Source organism: Gorilla gorilla, chromosome 18 (assembly GCF_029281585.2).
Source record: "Gorilla gorilla gorilla isolate KB3781 chromosome 18, NHGRI_mGorGor1-v2.1_pri, whole genome shotgun sequence".
NCBI lineage: Eukaryota > Metazoa > Chordata > Mammalia > Primates > Hominidae > Gorilla > Gorilla gorilla.
The window spans coordinates 67,569,177-67,593,704 of NC_073242.2; positions in this window are offsets into that span (position 1 = coordinate 67,569,177).

The following is a 24,528-nucleotide window of genomic DNA, read 5'->3' on the forward strand; positions in this document are numbered from 1 at the left end:
TGCTCTCCAGAATCCTTGTAATGAAAAGTGACCCATGAGAAATTGAACCATGGAGAAATACGAACATTTCTGGATTCTGAATATTTGTTGGGCAGTCTTTAGTATCATTTTTCCTCCACCAACAAACCTGACTTCACCCTGTTTCTTCTCTTTGCCTACTACCAGTTATCTCAGTAACTTATCTCCCTGAATAAAGGAATATGATAAGTTAAAATAAAATAATTTATTTTAAAAACTTGTTTAAATAGGCCGGGCGCGGTGGCTCACACCTATAATCCCAGCACTTTGGGAGGCCGAGGTGGGTGAATCACGAGGTCAGGCGATCGAGACCATCCTGGCTAATATGATGAAACCCTCTCTACTAAAAATACAAAATTAACCGGGCCTGGTGGCGGGTGCCTGTAATCCCAGCTACTTAGGAAGCTGAGGCAGGGGAATCACTTGAACCCGGTAGGGGGAGGTTGCAGTGAACCAAGATCGGGCCACTGCACCACTGCCCTCAAGCCTGGGCGACAGAGCGAGACTACATCACACACACACACACACACACACACACACAAAATTGTTTATAAATTATCTTAATAATTTATTTTTAAAAATTAATAGACTGAATCTGTAGGCTTTGTAATATCTAGTTTATCTACTCCAATACCTCTTGGAGGCATACTTCCTTTACTTGATTTCTGAATTGGGGATCCTATCACTGCAAACAAACAATAGAAAATAAAGAAATAAAGGGCAGGTGTGGTGGCTCACACCAGCAATCCTAGCAATTTGGGAGGCCAACGCTGGCAGATCACCAGAGGTCAGGGGATTGAGAACAGCTGGGCCAACATGGTGAAACCCCATCTCTACTAAAAATACAAAAATTAGCCAGGCATGGTGGCACATGCCTGTACTCCAAGCTACTCTGGAGGCTGAGGCAGAAGAATCGCTTGAACCCAGGAGGCAGACATTACAGTGAGCTGAGATTGTGCCACTGCATTCCAGCCTGGGTGACAGAGTGAGATGAGAGAAAGACAGACAGACAGAGACGGGGTTTCACCGTGTTAGCCAGGATGGTGTCGATCTCCTGACCTCATGATCCGCCTGCCTCGGCCTCCCAAAGTCCTGGGATTACAGGTGTGAGCCACCGCGCTCAGCCAGGTATGTGATGTTGAGCAAGTTTCTAAGCCTCTTTGTGCCCCAATGTCCATTTCTTACAATAGAGATAATAATAGTAATCTTTAAGTGAGTCATTACGCATAGAGTTTAATTAGAAGAGCTCTTGACATACAGCAAATACTAAAAACATTCAGTAGCATCCACAGTAGAAAACGCAGGGCCGGGCGCGGTGGCACACGCCTGTAATCCTAGCACTTTGGGAGGCCGAGACGGGCGGATCATGAGGTCAGGAGATCGAGACCATCCTGGCTAACGCGGCGAAACCCCATCCCTACTAAAAATACAAAAAAAAAAATTAGCCGGGCGTGGTGGAGGGTGCCTGTAGTCCCAGCTACTCGGGAGGCTGAAGCAGGAGAATGGCGTGAACCCGGGAAGCGGAGCTTACAGTGAGCGGAGATAGCGCCACTGCACTCCAGCCTGGGTGACAGAGCGAGACTTCGTCTCAAAAAAAAAAAAAAAAAGAAAGAAAACGCAGAGTACATAGCACATGGTAGATACTGACACTGCACTGAGTCTCTTACAAACATCGTCTCATTTTACTCTCACAAAACCCCAGGAGTTTGGTATCTTTATTCTAATTTTAAAGACGAGAAACTGAGGCTTGAAAATATTAGGGATATGTCCAAGGTCACGGCGGAGCTTGCAATGAGCCGAGATCACGCCACTGCACTCCAGCCTGGGCAACAGAATGAGACTCCGTCTCAAAATAAATAAAAATAAATAAATAAATAAATAATTAAAAAAGATGTATTTGGATGGTTAATGCATTTTTAATGTATAATCATCTATTGTAGTTAAAAGGTGATCAAATGTGCTGATTCACTCAGTATGTTTCAAATGCAGGACTTAAGGAACAATTTGCCATAAGCCACCAACTTATTGTTTTCTTTTAAATTATATATCTAACACACATACATACACACACACACACACACACACACATATATATACAAAATGTTAATGATGAAAATTTTGAGCATCATGAAGAATAGTATATATGTAATATATGTTTTTTCACAAGAGTTTTCCAACTACTGTACTTTTTTTAGTAGAATACATTAGATACTACAAAAGAAATGAAAACAAAATGATGTGGAATAGCATGTAAACAATAGAAGGAAGTTTTTGAAGATTGTTACAACACAGCTTCCCTAGCTAATAATACCTGAGAAAACCTGCACATGTGGCATATATGTGTCGCTGCTTTTTAGCATATATAATGGGTTTATTAATATTTCTTCATAGCATTGATGGGATGAATATATAAAATAGTATCCATAAATACGTAGACCTTTGCTGGGTGTATAGTAAATATTGTGTTAAAATAGAACTCTTCTATCTTTCTACAGAAATACTCTATGCAGTGATTACTTCTGGCTGTGATACATAAAAACAGGAAAATCTCAATAGAGAAAAAATATGCATTGATGATACATAATCTGGATTTTTCCAAAGAACAAAAACTATGAATTGGGTTGCAAGGATTTCATGTTAAGACAACAGTAAGAATAAAGACATGGAGCAGAAGATACACACGTTGAGTAGGTTTAACAGGCCTAAGCAGAAGATGCATATAATGAAACGTCACAAGAACAGACTAGAAATTCCTCTAAGCCTGTTGCGAGAGCCAAAGAAAATACATCTGTATTTGACTGTTGATAATGAGGAATTTCTGAAAGGTTGACCTATAGAAGTTCTGAAAAAATGCTTCTAAACAAACCAGATTCCTTCGTCAAATAGATAAGGGAAATTATAGATATGTAATGCCACTTTAGAAATTTCAAATGCACATTAACAAAGCAACAGCAAAAAGCAAACCCCATTTAACATTGTTTAACCTAGATTTTATGAACTTATTTACCAAGGAAACTCTCCCATCTGCATTTCCCTACTTGTAATACTTATTAAGAATCACTATTTTGGTGTCGTTGGAATTTACTTAGAGAAATGCGGTCTAACCTCTGCTTTAAGAAGACAACTCTGGCAGAACTATCAATTGGAAAAAGAGAGTTTAGATGCTAGGAGGCCATTATAATAGCTCACTTGAGAGCTAATCTGTGCATGATTCTGATGGGAGAAAATAAAACTGAGAAAAAGGCATGCATTGGAGGCAACAATCCTTGGAATGTGATTGACCGTAGAGAATAATGAATGTGGAAGACCCAGAACAGACTTTAATATGTTAAGCCCAAATGACTGTCTGATAGGTGGTATCTGTAACAAAAATTGGAAACTCTGAAGGAAGAACAAGATTCTGAGGAAACGACTAATTTTTTAATGTGTTGAGCTTGAGGGCCTGCTTTGGAACTAACAGGCAGCTGAAGATTTCATTTCATGTCAAAGAAACTTAATTTAAAATCCAGCAAGTACTAAACTCAGAGCTAAATGTGAAGGACTGAAATACCAACTTGCCCACCATGTTAGGTTTATGAGAGCTCAATGCAGAAATGCCTCTGAAGTGAGAAAATCTATAATTTCTCTGAAGAAGCACTGTCTGTGCTCTGGAGGTCAGAAACTTTCTAGACTCATGTCTTCATTAGGGCAGATCCAGAAGCCTTTTAGAAATTAAATTTTGGACATGCCCATGTGTCCTCTGAGCCTGTCCTTTCTGTCAGAAGTCACACAGAGACCCAAATGTCAAAAAGGGACACACTCTTTTGTTGATGCACAAGATTGTGGCATTCCAAACTCTTTCTGAAAATACATTATTGGATTCTTTGCAGCCAAATTCTTAAGAAAAGTTTGGTATTGGAGACTAATATTCCATGAAGAATTACCTGAAGCATGAGGAAATCATCCCTTTAGATCAGTGGATTTTTTGCTTTAATTTTTAAATTGACACATCATTGTACATATTTATAGGGTATAGGGTGATATTTTGATTAGATCAGTGTTTTATAGCATGTTATGTAAAGCTTCTGAGAAGAGTCAGGGAGCATCTTAGAAAGCAAAATGGAGTATGTAAACAGACATGTAATGAATACTAAGACATGTAATGAATATTCATGCACTCCCAGATATTTCAGAGACATCCAGTTATGTTGGGATCACGTGGAAAGATCTAAGAGACTCTGAGGTGAAGTGCCATGAATCACTCTGGGGCTGAGGCAGTGAAAAGCCCCTGCCTCCTTCCCAAGTTCTCTCCTTTTCCACTTCCAGTACTTTGAAGGTTACGTGCAATGTGTGTCATAGGTTAACGATAGAGGAGTTTATTCTGACTGACATTGAACTTTATGGGAGCAACCCACAAACTTTGGTGTGGTTGAGCCACTGAGAATTCAAGCTTAGTATCTTCTTGTTGCTGTTGCTGTTTACCAACACTGTGGTATTTCTACAGGGCTCAAGCGGGCAGAGAAATTCCATGTGAACAAGAATGTCTCATGTTGGGCTTCTGTATAAATTGTGCTGTTGAAAAATGTTAAGCAGATAAAAATTTCAGAAATTCATTGCTCCACACTGTATCGATACTATTTTTGTCTCAGTTGAAGCCATCCTAAAGTTATATATATTTAGATCATATAATCTTCAATAGAATTGTTGTTACCAAGTTGCTTTTTGATGTTATAGATGAGCCTTAAGTAATTCACAACTGAATTCATACACAAATGTTATTGAGTCTGTTGCCCACCATGTTAGAGAGGTTTATGAGAGCTCAATGCAGAAATGCCTCTGAAGTGGGAAAATCTATAATTTCTCCAAAGAAACTATTATAGTTTTAACAGAAAGAATGATGGAAAATAATAAGATAGAAAATCATATGAAGGAGTACAGAAGATGGGGCACTACTGAAGGGATTATTTAACAGCAATAAGGATGAAAGTGTGTCATTGAAATTCTTTAGGTTTCACATAGAAATTGCACCAGTTTATCCCGGCAGATATATTGTTTAGAAGTTTTTAAGAAAAGAAATTTTTGAATCATAGTTTACACTGTTTTAGGTCATGGGAACTAGTAAACATGTTTCACTATGCAGACTATTAGTCAACATTTAGATCATGCTTTTCAATAAAGAATGTCAAATTGTGAGAGGAGAATCGATAGATCTAATTGTTACAGTCACTCAACTGACATGTTGACGGGCCTGGAAAATTTCTCACATGAATAATGGGTGAAGAGTCAAGGAATGATTCTTTTGGGGAAAAGAAGACCTGCCGGGGTTTTGGAAAGGGTATGTGTATGCATTTAGTATTGTTTAGTGTGGTAGCTGTATGGTCCTGACTGTCACATATTTATTGGGCTGCCATGTGTTAGGTGGAAACACAAAACTGTCATTTTACTGTAGGACAGAAAAGGCTGAACACTGACAATTTCATATGGTTCCACCTAATAGAATAGGAAACACAGGTATCTCTGAATTGTTTATCTAAGGTAGAATTTGGGGAAGAACTTAGAATTTATAAAAATTAAATTTTAGACTAAAATATATAGATATATCTAGAGTTGTTCAAAAATGAAAATAGAGCTGAAATATCAAGTGCAATAATGGAGTTCATATAAGAATTCCATGCTTTATATTTGAGGTTGGATATGTGCTTTTTCTTTATCCCTTTCATTTATATGGATCTAATCTTCTATAATGTTTAAAACATTTTGATTGAGATGTTCTTTGGTGTTCTTTTTTCTCTTGATTTAAAGATCTGCTTTACAACCAAACAGTAAGATTAAACAAAGCAAAACAATGCCCATGGCTTCATGATCACTCTACCCATTTAGAAAGGCCTTGTGCATGGCCTATTATGGTCATCTTGAAATTCTTTGTTATTTTTTATCAAAGGGTTCTACATTTTCACTTTTTACTGGGCCCTGAAAATTATGCACCCAGTCCTCAATCCGTGGTCTTCTTAAATTTGCATGCACATTAGAATTATAAAGGTACATTAATTCTAGGCCGTCAAAGCCTACCTTATAACTTTCAAATTACATTTGGGAATTGTTCTTATATAACAGCATTTATTGCTCCAAAGATCATTATGTAATAACTACTAAATAATCTATATGAATGTACATTTGGGAAACCATGAAAACTTTCTAAAAGAGCTCTGCTGTTTTATGTAACAATCATGAAATATTTCCAAATGCATAAATATAAATAATTACAATAGAAGATCTGAGAGACAAAAAAAACTATGATAGTATACCAGTGCAATTTCTTGAAAATAGATACACATGAAACAAAGAATAAAGGAACAGCAGGAAAATGTGCCACTATTGTGGTTACAGCTTCGAGGCAACACATTAAAATGCCAACCAGACACAGGTGGCAACAGATGTATCTACCACCAAAAAAAAAAGTTAAATCAAGTGAAAAATTTCAAATGAAGTAACTGTTCAATGAAAAGGAAAAAGAATAAAAATCGCATCTGCTTACATGGCGATGAAACATGAAAGATTCTGCTAAACATTTATGTTGAAAATTAAGATGGAGGTAATTATGCACACTCATCCAAAAATAGAAAACAAGGAATTAGTGGACCGATGCCAATGTTAATTTTGAAAACCACAAGAAGAAAATTAAGATATGGTTGATAGGTTCTCTACAATATAGCAAGAAAACAATGCCCAAATTCTAAAGGATACAAAGTCTACTCAATTTAAAAACAAATGGCACGTTTCTGTTTCTTAAAAGACATACGCATAATCTGTGAGTGCATTTTCTACTTTAGAGACCATTTGAATTAAAATCCTTAAGTTCTTATGAATGTTTTCAAAATATGTACAGTAAATGAATAAAGCCCACAGTTATTTAAGGATAACACTTAAAATTATTTACTAAATCTTTAATATTAAAATAATAGTACATGCCATCCAGTCATAATCAAAAAAGCCAAGGTGCTTATGGAGTATTGAGGCTGAAAAGAGCAAGATCTAAACAAACCTATTCTGGACTTCACTGTCAAGGAAAAAAATTGAAAGGAAAATTTTCAAAAAATACTTATACTTGTGAGATTGGTGATGAGAAACAATCTGTGAAATATTGCCATTTCTCTGGAGTAAAAATTTTAAATGATTGGTTATCACGATGTCCCTTTCTCTTCACACTCAACATCTTTCTGATTTGCTCCTCAGATCTCAGGCATGCTGAGGCTATAATGTCTTTCCGTCTACCTTAGGTTTACTATTTTAAAATTGATTTTTGATGTTGTTGTGAACATGAATTTTGTATTAATACAGGAGAATGGGGTGTGCATTTCTGAAAGTCCAGAGTTGTAGGGGCAAAGAAGAGATTTCTGGAGTCCCCTGCGTGCCTGCTTACAGAGGTTTCCTTCCTGATATTGTCAACTTCTACAATTCTTGCTCTGGCTCCATTTTAAAGCCCTGAGCAGTTAAGTGTCTTTTCCCGACCCTCATTTATACTACCATGAGGCTCCTTTGTAACATGAAATGTACAATGTGACCAATTGTTGGCTGCCCAAACAAACATACGTTAGGACTTTTCACTCTGGCCTCCTATACTGAAACATCATTCACATTTAGTAAAGGAAGGGGCACTCTGTTAAACTCACCACATTCTTTACTTTATGGAGTCAGATAGAGATATTCCACTAAGTCCTTTTGCTTGATCCCATAGAGACCATCCTATGAAAACTGAATTAATATGAAAGCAGGTAGAGTGAATATTCATTAAAGTCATTTACAACAACATCCAATAGTGTCTCCAAGTGGAACAGATATTTAGAGACCATTTGGCAGGAGATAGGATGGGGAAAGAGAGTGGCTGATGCATGCTGAGAAGTAGGAGGAACAATCCAGTTTTTTAAATATTGTTCTTGTTAAGAGTCTGTTTATCAGGTTAAACACAGTCAAGTGGTCAGTTGGGTCTAATAATTCAGTAACTGAGAACAGATGGAGAATACATGGATATGTGTCTGTGTGTACACTCACATGCAAAATCAGTTGCCCTGACTTTATCTTACTTACATCAATCTATTTACTGATTTTGATAGGAAGAGTATGTATTTTAGATACCTCAAGAGTATCTCCTGAAATACTTCCATATTCTTGCCTTTTGAAGAATCTTTTTAAAGGAAGAAAAATAATTATTAGCAAAGAATTCACATTCCCAATGGCTCCATTTTCATCTCCTTAATCCAGTGTTAAAATCCATGGCTTGGGAAAAGTGGGATGTTTACAATGCCTATCTATACCATTTATCTATATCATTAGTTTTAATAGCCTGTTCACTTGAACAATTTCTAAGTATGTGGTAAAAGAAACTAAACTAAAATAATAATGCATTATATTTGAAAACATCAGTATCCTGTACACAAAACTTCCATAAGTAGTTCTTCCTAGATTGAAACTAGAACTAATCCATTTCCAAAATCATCTATATTTTTCTGAAGACAAAAAAAAATGTTGCTACAGATAATTGCCATAGGCTGCAAATATTCTGATTCATCCAGTATTTCTCTCTTGTTGCATGTTGTATAGATAAATATAATACATCAATATTAGGATAGCATATATTTTGTTAAATGTTAATGCAGAATTCTAAATTTTCTAGCATTCACAGAAAAGCAAGCTACTGACAGTAAGTAGTATTTAAAGAGAAATCTTATGTACTACAATGAATTGAGAAATCCAGGATATTAAGACCACAGAAATGATTGTTTAGATGATTTAATTATAGCACAACAGGCTTTTCTGCTGATAATGTTATAATTATGTTTTAATAACCCAATCTCAACAAACATAGCTAGAGTACAAATGATGAGCACAAAAATCCATCTCATCTGTAGCTCAGACTAGTATTTCAAATGTAATTTCTCTATTAGTAATTTAGTCTGATTTTTATAATTCATTAGAATAAATCAATAACTGACTTAGAAATCACTTGTGTTTTTTTTCCACAGAAACATTAACAATACCACAAGCATTAAAATGTTGAGAAATATTTGTATATGATGATGTCAGTGGATGTTCCTTTCCTCAGCTAATAAATTCTAGTATAAAGTTTTCAGATCTGTACACAAAAATGGATCATAAAAATATAATCATGGTAGAAACTAGCAATTTTATGAATGTGGAGAAAGAGTTCAAATAGTACTTTTGTACTGTACTGTGTCCATGCAAAGCTTCATTCAATCAAACAAAAACAATACTGAATTTATTATGTTAAAATATTTAAGGACACTCTGGTAGATGAGATCATTTTCCTGCATTTGTTCACACTCTCTCCTATCTCCATCTCTAAGGGACAGATATAATTCCCCACTCCTTGACTTTGATCCTTGCTGTGTGATTTTGCTTAAGCCAAAGGGGTATCTTAGAGGATTTCAGGCAACAGAAGCCTGGCATGTTTTTGCACAGGCAGGTTGCACTCCTGACTTTTGCCATAACAATAACATGCTTCAAGTACCCGGGAGGGCTGAGGAGAATCACAAATACGTAGAACAGATCTGGACACCAGCTGCAGCTTCAAGCCAATGCTAGCCAAGCCCAGCCTAGATCAGCTGAACTGCGTCTGACCAGAGGTGCATGAACAAGGAAGGCAACGCGGTGGACCTGGGCCAGATGAGCAGCTTCTACATTGGCCTGTGTTCCCGCCTCCACTGCAACATTTTCTCCTACCACTACTCCGGCTACGGTGCCAGCTCGGGCAGGCCCTCCGAGACAAACCTCTACGCCGACATCAACACCGCCTGGCAGGCCCTGTGCACCAGGTGAGGGCAACCCCGGGGGCAGCTCAGCCTGGGCACACCCGAGAGGGGACCAGGCCGGGGGCCAGGGGCCGGGGGGAGGGGCGGGCTTCCCTGGGAGGAAGGTGGGCGGCCCTGCAGGAGGGGAGCCACAGTGGACGCATGCTGCCAGAGAGCCGGACAGGTGAGCTCAGGCGTGCGGGTGCCACCTCCACATGGCTGAGGTGTGGCCAGGAGGTCCCCCCACACCCTGGCCTGTGGAGCCAGGCTCCCTGGGATCCCCTGGCCTGAGGACAGGAACGGGCTGAGCTTGTCACAGGGGCATGGACGCCACCCGGCGGGAGGGGGTGGGTGGTGTCAGGGGGTCTGTGCATGTGTGGCTGGGAGCCCACGGGCCGAGGCCGCACTTGGTGCCAGGTGAGGCGAGGCTCTGCATCTAGGTCCCAAGGCCTGGCCCATGAGGCCCCGTGGCTGAGGAGCTCAGCCATCCCGGGGCAGGGCCTGCAGGGTCAGGTGCAGACCCCCAGCACACACCTGAGGTCTCAGCCAGCTTCGATTCCAGATCCAGCCCTCTTAATCATCCAGGTCCCCAGCCCTGCGCTTGCCTGGGCCCTTCACTGGTGTTTGAGCACCGCCCGGGCCAGTGCTGCTCTGGACCAGAAGACCCGCGTGGGCCTCTGGAGGCCTTTCCTGCTCGCCACCCGCTGGGGCTGTCTGGTCCTGGCCCTGCCCTGCCCAGCCCAGTGGTCTGACCCGCTCCTGCAGGGGCCAGGCACAGCTCTGAGAAGTCAGAGGCCCTGGGGAGGTGGGGTCCTCGTTGCCTTGGCGATATCCCAGGCAGTCCCTGCTGTGGGCGTGGGAGCTGGGTCCCCTGGCACCACCCTGGCTCTGGGGGCCTCCCGGCAGTGTGGGGCGCCGAAACCAAGCACCACTTCATGCAGCTTCCTGGGCCCCCTCCTGTCTCGACTGCCCCGGGCACTGGCAGAGTCACACCCCCCATGGCCAGCTCTGAGCTCTGTCTACTCCACCATCTGTCCTGCTGTCGCTTTGTCCTGCAGGATCCTCGGCCCAGAGCCGTGAGGGGGAGGCCAGATCGCGCTCAGGGCCTCTATGGAGGATGTGTCTTGTTTGATTGTCTGAGTGGTGACATCTAGGTGGCAGCTGGGGGCTCCTGCCTGGAGCAGGTGACAGGGCTGGGCTGGCTCAGCACACTACTGGCCTTGGCTGCCAGGGAGCAGGCTAGGGAGGCTGAGGCAGAGCTGCAGCCACAGGCACAAGCCAGGCAGCATCCTTTGGGGCATGGGTGAGCAGTGAGCTGTGGAGTGCTGCCAGGAGGCTGGGATTCCAGGCCAGGGAGGGTGACAGCCCTGCTGGTGGAGTCCGAATGCCAGCCAGACGGGACGCACACCTGCCCATGCTCCTGCCTCGCAGGAGGGCATCTGCCTGGCATCAGAGCCTGGAGCTTGTGGGAGGAGAGTTCTGGGGTCTCGGCATCGACAGGGTGGCAGGTGGGTCCCGCGTGGTTGGGACTGGGCATGAGGAGGCCTTGGGACTGGTGCTGGATCAGCTGGGCCAGGGGCCACACACCAGTGACCTGGGAGTGGGGGTCGCCCTGGGTGGGAGCTGGTGGTGCTGAGGTGGCAGAGGACTTGTCCACTCCCAAGGGAAGGCGCTGGTGGGAGGAGATGCTGCCCCCGCAGCCACCATCCTCGATGTTGACCTGGGTTAGGCTGGCACCTCATTGGGCATGGGAAGCTGAGAGTCCAAAATTGGGTGGAGACATCTGGGGACACAGCTGCCTGAATTCCTCATGGCCAAGGGGGTAGGCAAGGGCTGCAGGGAGGAAGAGTGTACCCTGTCCCGGCCAGTGCACCAGGAACGGCTTTCTAACCTGGGCAGGAAGGCGTGAAGCATTCAGGATGTGGGAGGGCACACAGTTCCCAGTGTGCGCCTAGGGGTGACCAAGAGGAGGAGAGGTGCCAGGGCTTCCCCTACCCTAGCCCGAGGGGGACTCCCTAGCCAGGATCCAGCAGATCCTGGCTAGGAAACGCCAGTGAACCATAGTGGCAGGGAACAGGACCAGGCCTCTGGCTCCGCCCACCGCTGCGGTGTTGGGGGGCTGGGGGTGGCCCTTGAGACTGGTGTGGAGCCTGGGCCTGACCAACTGACTTGGCTGAGCGGGGAGACTGGAGAGTCGCATCCGGAGCTGGGCCCGGGGACGCCCGCTGGCAGGAGGGGTGCGCGCGCCTTGGAGGCCTAGGCTGACTCTGCTCAGGTGCCGAAAGGTACCGCATCAGCCCGGACGGCATCATCCTGTATTGGCAGAGCATCGGCACGGTGCCCACCGTGGACCTGGCCTCGCGCTACGAGTCCGCCACGGTGGTGCTGCACTCGCCGCTCACCTTGGACCCGAGCGTCGCCTTCCCGACACCAAGACCTACTGCTTCGACGCCTTCCCCAAGTGAGCAGGCTGGGGCGGGGGCGGGGGCGGAGCGGGGCGGGGCCCGGGCCAGGCGAGGTCTCACCCGCCCCACGCCTCTCCCGCAGAATCCAGAAGGTGTCCAAGATCACGCCGCCCGTGCTCATCATCCAGGACACGAAAGACGAGGTGATGGACTTCTCGCACGGGCTGGCGCTCTACCAGCGCTGCCCCAACGCCCTAGAGCCGCTGTGGGTGGAGGGCGCCGGGCACAAAGACATCCAGCTCTACAGCCAGTACCTGGAGCGCCTGCGCGGCTTCATCTCCCATGAGCTGCGCAGCCAGAGCGCCTAGCGGCCGCCGGGGCCCCAACCGGCCGGACCTCAGCAATAAGGCGGCCCCCGGACCTCACCCCGCGCCGGCCCCCCAGGGACTGCATGTGGACCCCCGGGCGGCCCGGGGGACCCCGCCCCGACCCAGGGGCCGTGGACGATGTACAGGCAACAGAGCTACGCACTCCTTTCCTTTTGGAAGCAAGAAGAAAAATCGTGAAAACGGAAATTAAAGATTTAAATTTTTTTAAAAAAAACACAATGTTTATTAATATACTCCAAAGTTTTTCTTTTTTTTTTTTTTTGAGACGGAGTCTCACTCTGTCGCCCAGGCCGGAGTGCAGTTGCGCGATCTCAGCTTACTGCAAGCTCAGCCTGCCAGGTTCAAGCGATTCTCCTGCCTCAGCCTCCCGAGTAGCTGGGACTACAGGCGCGTGCCAGCACGCCCAGCTAATTTTTTGTATTTTTAGTAGTTACGGGGTCTCACCGTGTTAGCCAGGATGGTCTCAATCTCCCAACCTCGTGATCCGCCCGTCTCAGCCTCCCAAAGTGCTGGGATTACAGGCGTGAGCCACCATGCCCGGCCGTTTTGCATAGATTTTTTAATGCAGAATCATGGTGGCAATGGCTAATGGCTACCAAGGTGCCATCGTTCAACAATCCTGTTATTCAGTCATCACATCTACTATGTGTAAGCCATAATATCTTCTAAAATGAATTATAACTATTTTCTAATTGAACTAAATGGTATCACAATATTTCACTAAGTAATCTCTGCTAGTTTAGTCTCTAGTTCATCTCCACGGAATGCCTTCTGAGTTCCTATAATTGTGACTAATTCTCTGAGACGACATCAGAAATATCAGTATAAACTATGAAACCTACAAAGGGGATTCCTCTTTTTCCTTTTTATTATAGAGATGCTTTTCTGTTTGTTTTCTGCAAGCAAGCATGGTCTTAATCAATTTTGTATGCCCGTACCTAGGAGAGCCCCTGATTCATAATAAGACCTCAATAAGATTTGTTGAATGAAGTGAAAATATTATTTTTAGCTTTCCCTCACCATTTTCTTCAGAACAGATTAGTTCATAACTGAAATAGGCATTGTTTCTAGAAAACAGTCACTCCAACTGATCCCCTCATTTAATCATTTTTGTACTCCCTGAATCTATCATAATACCTGGCACATAGTGGGTAAGTAATCAATATTTGTTCACTGAACTAATGGAAGCATGAGTGAATGAAACAATACAGGCATTTTAAAAGTGTAATTCAAGATTGAAAGCATATTACTTGTCATTAGAGTGATTTTAAACAGCTAAGTATATGATAATTAGGAAGATTTACTTTCCTGCTTCATTTAAATTTTAAATATAGTGATCAAGGTAATTTTGATTTTCATTCATTTATTGAATAAATGAATGTTTAATATTTTTTGTCTCACGATAGATTGATACTGGTCAAAGACATTACAATGATATTATAAAGATTTGTTTTAAATTTACAATATCTTGAAATTTTTCTCTTGTTAATCTACAAAGTATATTTATAGGTTAGGAAATATACTTTTTAAAATGTCAGATAATGATATTTTTATTTTCTATTTTGTATTATTATTATTATTATTTTTGATACAAGGTCTCACTGTGTCACCCACGCTGGAATGCAGTGGCATAATCATGGCTCACCAAAACCTTAACCTCCCAGGCCCAGGTGATCCTCCTACCTCAGCCTCCTGAGTTGCTAGGACTACAGGTGCCCGCCACCTTGCCCGGCTAACTTTTTACTTTTTTTTTTTTTTTTAGTAGAGATGAGTTTTCACCATGTTGCCCAGGCTGGTCTTGAACTCCTGGGCTCAAGCAAAACGGCAGCCTTGGCCACCCAAAGTGTTAGGATTACAGGCATGAGCCAGCACTGTGGGGCAGATAATGATAGTTTTTCAAGAATCGGTAAAACATTGTCCTTCAATGAATTAATGCAGAAGCATGAAAAAAATCTATTATGAGCAAATCTGTGAAACAGATGTTGAAATTAGTATTCTAATAAGGCTTTTGTGCTTTTTGATGATACAAAATAATTTTGCTATGACAATACAGTTACTTAAATGAGAAGTATGAATAACTTGCTTTGATATGTTTGTGGTATGTTTCACTTATTTTTTGAGAAGCGTAATTATTAAATTTAAACTATATATGTAAAGAGTGCACATCAAATATTTTAAAACCCTGAAGAATTAGGTCTTCATTTCAAGAATTGTTAAGTGTCTTAAGAACATATTTATTTTCTAGAAATGTTGAGCCTCTTCTTGGGTAATGCGATTCTTTTAAAAATTTTGGAAGGATTTCTTATTACATTAAAAATGAATGTATACAATAGGAAGTTACTAGGATAAAGTGAATTTAGCAGCTATCTTGCTTTGTTATATGTCTTATAAATTAAAATTATATTTTCATAATTAAAAGCCAAGCTCATTTGCTTTGATAAGACTAAGAGGAAAGGAGTATTAAATGAAGTTAAATTAGATTTTACCATCTTTTTAATAAGTTTCAGGCCTGGTTTGATAATATATTCCCAGATGCATAATTTAAAAATGATCTTTTGGCCGGGTGCCGTGGCTCAAGCCTGTAATCCCAGCACTTTGGGAGGCCGAGGAGGGCGGATCACGAGGTTGGGAGATTGAGACCATCCTGGCTAACACGGTGAGACCCCGTAACTACTAAAAATACAAAAAATTAGCTGGGCGTGGTGGCCGGCGCCCGTAGTCCCAGCTACTCGGGAGGTTGCGGCAGGAGAATGGCGTGAACACGGGAGGCGGAGCTTGCAGTGAGCCGAGATCACGCCACTGCACTCCAGCCTGGGCGACAGAGCGAGATTCTGTCTCAAAAATAGATAAATAAATACATAAACACATAAATATGAATTTAGTGAGAGCTGGTTATAGTTTGGAACCTCATTTGTGAAATAAACCATATTTCAAAATATTTTAAGCAGAAATACATTTAAGTTTTAACCTATAAATTACCAGAATTTATCCTAGTCACCTAAATAAAAAATATAAAAGTTCTACATTTTAACGTCCTTTCAACATTTTATGACCAGAAAACCCAGCAGATAAACAGCTCAGGTCTTAATGGGAAATGATAACATATAAGATCAGAGGCATCCGCATAAATAAATTTGTATCCAACACAAAACAATTACATACGCTTTAATCAAAAAGAAATTACCAATGGCCAACCCCAATCCCACTACTTTCAAAAAAAAGTCCTCAAGCTTTCCTTTCCAGTTGAATGTACACTGACGGAAATGGTTGTTTTACGCAGACAATTGATGTTTTTAAATGAAATGTCTAATAGGGAAGTCAGTGCATTACACTACCCATTCGAGAAAGCAGCCTTCCATTGAATTTACTCAGACAAACTAATTGCTGAATTAGATGACCATGGAAAGTTGTTGAGGGCATATCCAGCGCTTCCTTCTGAACCAAAACTAAATCTGTTTTGGTCAGTACTGCATTGCTATTCAAAATCAAGAACTGTTCGTCTCTCTGGAATATTAGTATCATAAGCCTAGGGAGGTGACAATGTCATGTAATGGAGTTGTGGGGAAAGGAGTTAGAGTGTTGTGGCAATTCCCCAACCAAGGGAAAGAGTCTGTAGAAGTTCATAGAATCAGCTGACGTGCTATGGTCAAAGAATTCGCAATTAGCAATTGACCAATCAATTATGATTAACTCATTCTGTATGACTATCATAGGCTATTAAAAATAGGAAAGGTGTTTCTAAAGTGTGTTTCATAACAAGTGATTTAATGATAAAAGCTTGGACAGTTTTCAGAATACAAAAATTCCAAGATACTAATATCTTTAAAAACTCCTGTCATTGTGTGTGTGTGTGTGTGTGTGTGTGTGTGTGTAAACACTACCTGTGTAATCATCTATTGAGATTTAAATTAGAACTTTTCTCAGTGTATCACAGTTCTAAAGGTACTATTTATTATATTGGTATCCTAGGAACAGAGTGAAAAAAAGCAAAGAGGTAATTTAGCACAGTCTTTTTCTACTAAAATCAGAGTGTCTCTCATCTCTGCCTGAATCCACTACATTGTGATTACTGAAATACATATTATAGAATATCTACTTATTTTGTGGATTTAGGCAATGATTATGATTATTGCTTTTCTCACATCTAAAAATCTAATTTATATTATACATGAAGACATTTTGTAAAGAAGTTTTGGTCTCTATAAAAATGAATGCTTAATAGAAATGTAATATTATTTTATGTTATTTGAATTGTTAGGTTTAAGAAAATAAAATGTTTTTTAAATCTATTACTTTTAACAACACTGTAACATTTATCGGTTTTGCAATAAAATAAATCCAGAAAATTGCTGTGATATTACTTTTTATGTTTCTTATTGAAAGTAGGTCAATTAATTTCTAAGCAATGGGGCAATATAATTGTCAACTAACAGTGCTCAAGCAGTTAGGATTTTAACTGCTGACATTATTTTCTTTGAAAAATGATAGATGTCATTTAGTGTTTAAAGATAAATTGCTGCATAACTGTGACTTTTTTGCTGATAACTTTGCCGTAAGCAAACATAATATGACCAAGAAATTTCAAAGTAAGTTTGCTAGGTGAGCAAATCTAAATTAAAAAGGGTCTCATATTTCCTCAATCAGATATACTAAGATCAACCAAATGTTGTTTTCAATCTATAATATTAAAGGGCAATTGAGTCTGACTCAAACATCTGGAAACGTTAATGTTAACACTTAGGAATATGTCTCCCCATAGGAAAATCTTCACTGGCCATGGGCTATACCACATTTATCACAGGTGATTTTCAAAGGGACAAATATTGCCTACTTCACAAACAGGTCTGGAATGCAGGAAACTGCCAGAAATTAAGTGAGAGTTTGCATAATGGCTGACCCGGAGGAAGATGTCAGAGTCACAGATGGAAAAGGGAGGTGCATGACTCTCCTCTGTTGCCAAGGTTCCCATTCTCAATTCAGAAGGATTTGCAGAGGGGGTGAAGGAATATTGAAGTTTCTGAGCTATTCCTTAAGGACCAAGCTATAATCCAGTTATCTATTTACATCAGATCTCACCTTTTTTTTTTTTTTTTTTTTTTGAGGAGGGTGCGGGAGGGGATGTGCACAGAACATACATATAGGGCTTGTCCTAAAGGGTGAAATAAAATTGTGTATGCTATGACCTCTCTAGGAAGCCTCTAAACTTTTCTTATAAATTGTCTTCTAACTAAAATATTTCTTTTGGTCATCCTTGGAGTACTCCCAGGTGACACACAGCTCAGGCTAACATTTCTACAGGACTGCTGCCTTGATCTCTAGAGAGTCCAATGATGTTCCATACCAATATGTCTGAGAGTCACTGCCAAGCTTCCACCCACAACCTTAACACACAGAGAATGCTGACACTTTCTGTTATCTATAATTTTCCTTGAGAAAAACGTGGCAATATGTATCAAAATACAATTATTCGTTTCAATATGTAGAATGTATTACAAGAAAAAAGAAAGATGCCAAAAACATTTTATGTCTGCTGATATTCCTATTAGTCTTTATTATCATGAAAATCTGGTCACAACCTAAATATCCAACTTTAGGTGACTAGATGAAGTAAGACTGTAATCTTTCCATATGATAGAAAATTATGCCAGCACTAACAACCAGATAGCAGGATATTTAATGCCATGGTAAAGTATTTGTTTTGTGTGGTCAGGTGAGCAGTTCAGATCATAAAATCAAATGTGCCCTATGATCTTATTTTTTAAGTAAAGTATTGATGTATTTATATGTATAATTAAGTATAGAAAAAAGCCTAGATGGCTTCTCTTATAAGTCTTTTCATTGTTTTATAAATGTATCGATATTTATTTTTCACTTTTTCCATCAGATTTCCTAGAATAATAAAATTCAATTCCCTCTGATGAGCATTCATTATTCTTTTATTTTTTGAGACGGAGTCTCGCTCTATCTCCTGGAGCTAGAGTGCAGTGGCCTGATCTCAGCTCACTGCAGCCTCCGCCTCCTGGGTCATTATTCTTACAGTAAGAAAAAATGAATGTTACTAAGTATCTTCTCTGTCCTAGAACAACTAAGTATATACAAGGTGCCAAATACAATTAATAAAATGTTTTATCCATTCATAGGTTTTTGCAGTACAATTTTTTTATGATTCCATTGTCTTATAGTCTCCACTAATAGTTTTGGTGTGAATTTATACTCTAAAGGAAAGGTGACAGCCTTATACAATCTCAGAGCTTAAGTACTATCCACATGCTAGTGCTTACAAACATACACTTTCAGTTGTGTGGTCTCCCTGAGTTCTGCCATCCCTCTTGGGTATCTAATAAGCATCTCACAGTTAACAAAACCACTGATTTCTAATCAATCCCAAGGACCCTCCGCCAGGCCTGCTCCTCTCTCAGAGTTCCTTTTCTCACTAAGTGACACTATCATCCCACCAAACCTCGCTATCATCTTTCTTCTGTCTCCCAAATTTCCAATCCATTAACAAATCCCAATAACCCTGCTTCCAATATTTGTCTAAATCTATGCACTTCTCAGCTTATCCACTCTTATTATTCTAGTTCCAATTATGTGGTCTTCTGTCTGTATTACTTTCTTTTTTCATTCTTTCATGGAGGGACCATTTTTCATAGTGAAGTCCTCATAAAACATAGATTAAATTGTATCAGCTTCTGCTTACAGTTTTTATTTATTTATTAAATTTGTGATGTATTTGTATTTATTTATTTATTTTGAGACAGAGTCTTGCTCTGTCACCCAGGCTGGAGTGCAGTGGCGCGATCTTGGCTCACTGCAAGCTCTGACTCCTGGGTTCAAGCGATTCTTCTTCCTCAGCCTCCCGAGTAGCTGGGATTACAGGCATGTGCCACCAAGCTCGGCTAATTTTTGTATTTTTAGTAGAGACGAGGTTTCACCATGTTGGCCAGGCTGGTCTCAAACCCCTGACCTCAGGTGATCTGCCCACCTCAGCCTCCCAAAGTGCGGAGAGTACAGGCATGAGCCACTGCGCCCAGCTAGCTCTGCTTACAGTTTTGAAATGACTTCTTAGTCTACTTAGGAGAAAATATAAACTCTTTACCAGAGCCTACTGGACTTCCCAAAACATGATGTATGTTTATCTCTTCCCTTTAGCTCACTCTGTTTTAGCCGACTGACCTTCTGTTCTCTGAGTAAAACAAACTTATTCCTGCAACGGGGCCTTTACACCTACTTTGCCTTCTGCCCCAGAAACAGTTCTCACAGGTTTTCCCATGACTCTTTTCTTCTCCTTATTCAGCATCAACCCAAACATCTCCCCCTGAGTGGCCTTTGCCAGGACATTCTTCTTAAATATCTTTCCTTACCTCATCCTGTTTGGTTTTGTTTATAACAGGTGTCAGCTACAATACTGGTTTTGTTTGTTTATTTACTTTTTCTTACAATGGAAAGCCCATGAGAGCAGGGTTGTGTCTGCTTTATTCACAACTTTAACCTCAGTGCCAGTACAGAACCAGGACCATACTAGAAACTCAATGAACGTTTGTTGAGTATTTTGAATGAATTAATTATTAAAACATTAAAAAGTGCCATTTTCCAAGTAAAAATCTTTTTCTACTTCCTTAATGACTCTAATTGCAGACAATTCTAGGTAGAAATGAGGTTCATATTAATGGCAGGCTGAGAAAGGCATTTTTGGGTGAGTCTATGCAGGCAATTTTTGCTATTATGGCTGATTTCCTTCCATATACTTTAATACAGGTATGTCCCTATTGAGAGAGATGGCATTTTTCATAGTATAAAGGTGGACAGTGAACTTAATATTATAATAAAAAAAGTAAATTTTATACAAACACTAAGAAGTGATCATCTAAATCTACAGTTTAGAATCTGAAACCTATTCCTATGTTGACATCTTCCATGGCCCTACTCCTAAATTAATAAATTCTGACTTACAGAAGGCTATTTTCTGAATCCTTTCGTAGCTGACATTGTGGTGGATGCTGTTACCCATCCCTTGATACTGACAGTACAATGGCCATCCCTGCCAGGGCACGCGTACATTATCAGTAGTCAAAAGTTTGGCAAAGTAGGCCGGGCATGGTGGCTCACGCCTGTAATCCCAGCATTTTGGGGAGGCTGAGGCAGGTGGATCACCTGAGGTCGGGAGCTCAAGACCAGCCTGAGCAATGTGGAGAAACCCCGTCTCTACTAAAAATACAAAAAAAAAAAAAATTAGCCAGGCCGTGGTGGCACACACCTGTAATCCCAGCTACTCTGTAGGCTGAGGCAGGAGAATCGCTTGAATCTAGGAGGCAGAGGTTGCAGTGAGCCGAGATCGCGCCATTGCACTCCAGCCTGGGCAACAAGAGCGAAACTCCATCTAAAAAAAAAAAAAAAAAAAAATGGCAAAGTAAAACACTTCTCTTCATCTCCAGGAGAGCAGTTTATGAAAGAGCATACTCTTACACATTAAAGGTGAATGTTTCAGTGACACCTGTGCAAGATAGGACTTTCTGCTCTCCTCTATAAAAATCTAAATTTCTATCATATAATTCTAGCAGACCTTAAAAGGATAGAACTCAAAGGTAGCATTGCATTTGATATTCTCTTGCAACCCCAGAATGAAACTTAAGCATGAATAATTGGAGATCTGCACACTTCCATAAAGAAGAAAGAATGGGACTCAAGTTCACATAGAAACTAAAAAAGAAAGGCAGGATGACTTCCCTCTGCCACCTTGAAAAGACTTTGAAACCTACAAAACAAGAAATGGGGAAGGGGGTTGCTGAATGGGTAATAAATATGTGAACCCTCCTCCTAAGGGTTTTTATAATCCTTTCTATCTTGGGTATCTACATGTTCCTCTATGAATGTGTTTTCTTATAACTGCACTTCTTATGGAACAGCTCCATCCTTATTATCCACAACAGGGTTTCTGTTCTGCTTTCATCTTGTATATATCTTAGAAAAACAACCCGAACAGATGTCCAGTTAATATGTATATTTATGTATTTATAAATTATATGTATGTGCTATTGCACTAGTATATTACATATTTTATATACCTTACTACAACCAAAGAAATATAAAAGAATGAGATGGAATAAATATATACTTAAGGTCTAGGTTTTCTTCCTCCACCCTCTGTGGAATGCTTACCCCACTTAAGAAACCCCTAAGATTTCACCGTGTCCTCACAGTGAGATTGTACTCACTCCTCAATGAGAGGAGCTGATTAATGTTAAAGCTCTTTTGGTTTTATTATCAATTATGCACTTGAATTTTCAAATAATCTAGCTGTACATATTATACTACAATGGATGATACTATGAGGTACCAACTGGACCAGCTCAGCAGAGGCTGGGAGGTTTGACTCATCAGTAGTCATGACATCACTTCTCTCTTAGACTTTTCCAGTAGAATTTATTTTTGGTTTTGACAGCCAGGGTGACAGCTCTGTTTTCTATAGGTATCAATGGTAGAATAAGCATTGTTACCTTGCAGAAGGGAGAAGTCTATGGTATTCGACACCAACCCCCAAGTCCTTCTTACACATCCTCTCTTTGAGATATAGGGACTCTTGTGAAAAATGGAAACCCAGGAACTGGCTCTGCATAAACTTAAGCTTCGTCTTTGCAGGACAATTATGAGAAGCCTACCACTGACTCTGAAATATGTTGTATGCAATAAAAACTCTGTACTATTTAGGTGTTGTTTCTGACCCACGATACTAGAAATAAGCATCAACTACCCATACAAAGATTTGCTTAGGAAAAATGAAAGTATATTCAAATATAAATTTTTATAAAATGACCGTTAACTAAAAAGAAAAGCCTTCCTTTCCCCAAACATCAATAGATGCAGAGTGGAGGATAATATTTACAACATGCAACATAATGTTTGGTTCTAATTAATAGACTATTTCAATGAAATATTATTTTGATAAATATGTTCATGCTTCATTTGCCATGTATTAAAAACAGCAATACACATTCACTTGATGAAAAATATTATTGAAGATAAGACAGAAGTATTTCATAAACAACCATTAGGTAGATTATAAGATAACATATGAAAGGTGATATTGTAAATCATTATTAGAAATACATATTCTTCATCTATGACCTAACTCGTATTGAAATGCTGCAAAAACCTTACAGCAACATTCAGAGAATTACCTGAAAGATAACTCTGGCATCTTCCATGGCCTTATATGTGTTTTCTTTAATGGTCACAGTGATTCCCATGTTCAAAGTTATTCACTGAGGACAACACATGTCCTGAGATTCTCATCATTGAAAGGCCGAGGCTGAGGCTTGCTTTTCACATATACAGATTGTCCAACATTAAATTACCGCTGCATATTGACTGCATACAAAAATCATTAAACTAAATCTTTCCAAAAGTCCTGATGCAAATAATGTGCTACAATATTTTAGGTAGGATTATCTGATAGGATTAACAAATTTATCAAGTATAACAGAAAGTAACCACTTAATATTTATTATTGGCTATACCAAAAAATATAGGATCAGGACTTACCTGAACAACATGCTTCAGTTTATCAATAATCTGATTTATCACAGGATCAGTTCCTTTGACTTTGACTTCAGGAGTTCCAGACTGGGCTTTGATTCCATTTCCAACCACACACTGAGTATAACTAGCAAAGGGAAATGTGAAAGATATATGACTTAGTACCTGATCAGAGTATTATCTGCCACAGCTGTCTGAACATAGTTGAGGTCAGAATTTCCTCCTTTAGAGAATACACCAATGTATTTTTTTCTTGGAACAGAAACTGGCACAGCTATAATGTTTTTCCAGGTAAAATGCTAAAATGCTTGTCGTGCCATTAGATCATTCTAAAAATAATGTTATTCTCTCAATGGACCCAACCAAAAATTACTTGTTTTTTAATACTACTTAACAATATGCTACAAAGAGTTAACATATATCTCACTTTGTTACCAGTTCTTGCTGAAGTATACATATGTCTGTACCCCTATGGTCTGGGTCAGCTTATTTTAAGGCAGTCCCAATCTTATTTTTTAAATATTAGGCTACTATATATGTGTGTGTGTGTATTTATATAGAATACATATATAGAATATATTTAGAATTATATACAGAATATATAGAGAGAATATATAGAGAATACATAGAGAATATATAGAGAGAATATATAGAGAATATATATAGAATATATAGAGAATAAATATATAGAATATATAGAGAATATATATATAGAATATATATAGAGAATATATAGGATACACATAGAGAGAATATATATATAGGATATACAGAGAGAGTATATATATATATGGAATATATATAGAGAGAATATATATATACACACACATTATATATATTTCCTAATTAAGTCCTTCAAGAAATAAGTGATTAAATTTTTTTAATAATGATAGTATCAATTGGACATGATAAAAAATAATATTATTAATAAACTCTTTGATTTTTAAAATAAGCTTGAACCCATTTTTTGTAGGCATAGAGGGGCTTAGAGATAAGAATTTCAGTATCCATCAGGGATTTGGCAGTATACACCAATAACAAATAGTAGAAGGAAAACAGTTATATCTCTTTTGTTAATGTGTAATAATATTCTTTATTTTACAAAAATAAAATTATACATAGTATAACCATATGCAATATATAATATGTAAACATATATATAACTGTACAAGTCAATATCATAAACTATAAATGTACAAATTAAAATCATCAAATTTATAAGCAACTAAAATATGCAAAGTATTTCCTAAGTAGAGGAAACAATCCGCTTTCACCTAGGTTCACCTGAACAAAGATCTGGTAAATCATGTGGTATGTAAAAGGGTCATTTCACAGGTGGTGAAAGCCATTTGAAATTTCACTACCTTCCCCAAATTACAATCATATGTCAACTTA